Source organism: Papio anubis, chromosome 17, assembly GCF_008728515.1.
Source record: "Papio anubis isolate 15944 chromosome 17, Panubis1.0, whole genome shotgun sequence".
Lineage (NCBI taxonomy): Eukaryota > Metazoa > Chordata > Mammalia > Primates > Cercopithecidae > Papio > Papio anubis.
Window position 1 is genome coordinate 19,612,500 of NC_044992.1, and position 2,817 is coordinate 19,615,316.

Sequence of the window (2,817 nt, forward strand, 5' to 3'; positions counted from 1 at the left end):
GGGGCTGGGATGCTTCCAGGCCATAGGCAGATTCAAAGATTTCTGGATTGGCAATTGGTTGAGAGAGTTAAGTTATTATCTGAAGACCTAGGCTCAATAGGAAATGTCTGCGTTTAAGATAAGCAGTTGTGGAGGCCGAGAATCCCATTATGTAGAGGAAATCTCCAGGTAGCAGGCTTCAGAGAGAATAGATGATAAACGTTTCTTATCAAAGTTAATTCTTTCTTGGATCAGGAAGAATGCCTAGAAAAGGAAGGGGATTCTTTTCAGAATGTAGATTTTACCACAAGAGGCAGCTTTGCAGGAGTATTTCAAGATATGGCAAAGCAGCATAATTTGGGGTAAAACACTTTGCTTTTTTTTTTGTTTGTTTTTGAGACAGAGTCTTGGCTCTGTCACCCAGGCTGGTGTGCAGTGGTGCGATCTCGGCTCACTGCAACCTCCCCCTCCTGGGTTCAAGTGATTCTCCTGCCTCAGCTTCCTCAGTAACTGGGATTATAGGGCATGCCACCGCACCCAGCTAATTTTTGTATTTTTAGTAGGGAACAGGGTTTCACCATGTTGAACTCCTGACCTCACGTGATCTGCCCACCACAGCCTCTCAAAGTGCTGGGATTACCCATGTGAGCCACTATGCCCGGCAAAATACATTGATTTCTTTCAGGGCCTGCTATCTGTCATGTGATGCCATACTGGAGTCAGGCTGGAATTTGGCATCTGATCGCTAGAAAGAGTCTGCTTTGCCAGCCTTAAGATCTGTTTTAATGTTAATGCTGGTCAGCTGGGCCTGAATTCCAAAAGGGAGGAGGGTATAATGAGGCATGTCTGACCCTCCCTTCCCGTCATGGCCTGAACTAGTTTTTCAGGTTAATCTTAGAATAGCCTTTCTTTAGCCAAGAGGAGGGGTCCATTCAGATGGTTGAGGGGCTTAGAATTTTATTTTTGGTTTAAAAAACCCACAGATCTCCCTCATTTACAATCTAGTTGGATTCCTTCTTATTCCATTGGCACTGAGAACTAAGCTCTGATTTTTTCTTATCTTGCCCAAATTCCTATCTAAGGGGTCTGGGGAGTCATGCCCTACAAACCACAAATTCTCATCAGATGGGTTTTATTTAACCCTGTATATTGTGACTTACTTTCCAACCTGACTCTGGCATAACATTATAAGACAAGAAAGAAAATCAAAATATTTTACCCCAAAACATGTTTCTTTGCCATATCTTGAAATGGCCCTGCAAAGCTGTCCTTTGGGAAAATTTGCATTTATAAAGAATCTATTAACATAGCTAGATCTTTTTCTTCCAGGCCCTTCCAATCCTAAAGAGATTAAGAGTCTAGCACCTTTTAAAGATCTGAATAGGGAACATTTGTCATCTATTGTCTCTCAGGGCAGCCACTATAAGACTATAAAAGAACCTTGGTCTCCACAATCTTTTATCTTAACCTGAACATTTCCTTTCTATGATCCCAGGTCTTCAGACAAACTCAACCAATTGTCAACCAGAAAAATGTTTAAATTTACCTATAGCCTAGAAACTCTAGCTTTGAGTTGTCCCACCTTTCTGGGCCAAACCAATGTATTTCTTAAATGTATTTGATTGATGTCTCATGTCTCCCTAAAATATATAAAACCAAGCTGCACCCTGACCACCTTGGGCACATGGTCTCAGGACCTCCTGAGTTACAGGCCATGGTCGCTCATATTTGGCTTGGAATGAATCTCTTCAAATATTTTTACAGAGCTTGACTCTTTTTGTTGACCATATAATCATTTAGCTTCTATCTTTGTACCACAACTGGTTACTAAAGATGTTATTTGACATGTAGAGGCCCTAAGCAATTAAACACAGAAGGTCCTAAATAATATCTGCATGGTTATCTCATTATTGAGTAATAAAGTTACTCTCATGAAAAAAGCTGTATTGCAAAACCATATAGCTTTAGCCATACTCACCACGGTCTAAGAAGAAATAGTTGCAAACCAGAAACAAAATCCTAAGCACCCCTAACTGAATGAATGGCCAAGGGAACCCTAGAGAAACCTGAAAAACTGAATTCCTGCCTATGATGGGAAGGGAGGTCAGACAGGCCTCATTATACCTCCTCCCTTTTGGAGTTTAGGCACCACCGACCAACATTAACATTAAAATAGAGATCATAAGTCTGACAAAACAGACTTACCAAATTCCAACCTGATTCTGATACAGCAACACATGACAGATAGCAGACCCTTAAGGAAATCAAAATATTTTATCCCGAAACATATTTCTTTAACATGTTTTAAAATGGCCCTTCAAAGCCATCTTTTGTGGGAGAAATTTCTGTAGAGAATCTCCATTAATGCAGCCAGGGCTTCCCTTTCAGGCATTTCCCAGACATAGGAGAGATTGACTAAGTGTCTGCCATCTTTTAAGACCTGAAAAGAGACATTTATCATCTATTCTCTTTTTTTTTTTTTTTTTTTTTGAGATGGAGTCTCACTCTGTCACCCAGACTGGAGTGCAGTGGCGTGATCTCGGCTCACTGCAAGCTCTGCCTCCCAGGTTCACACCATTCTCCTGCCTCAGCCTCCCGAGCAGCTGGGATTACAGGCATGCACCACCACGCCTGGCTAATTTTTTGTATTTTTAGTAGAGACGGGGTTTCACCATTTTATCCAGGATGGTCTTGATCTCCTGACCTGATCTGCCCACCTTGGCCTCCCAAAGTGCTGGGATTACAGGCGTGAGCCACCGCGCCCAGCTATCATCTATTCTCTCTAAAGGCTGCTACCTGTGAGGCTTCATCTACGTAACAAAGACCTTGGCCTCCACA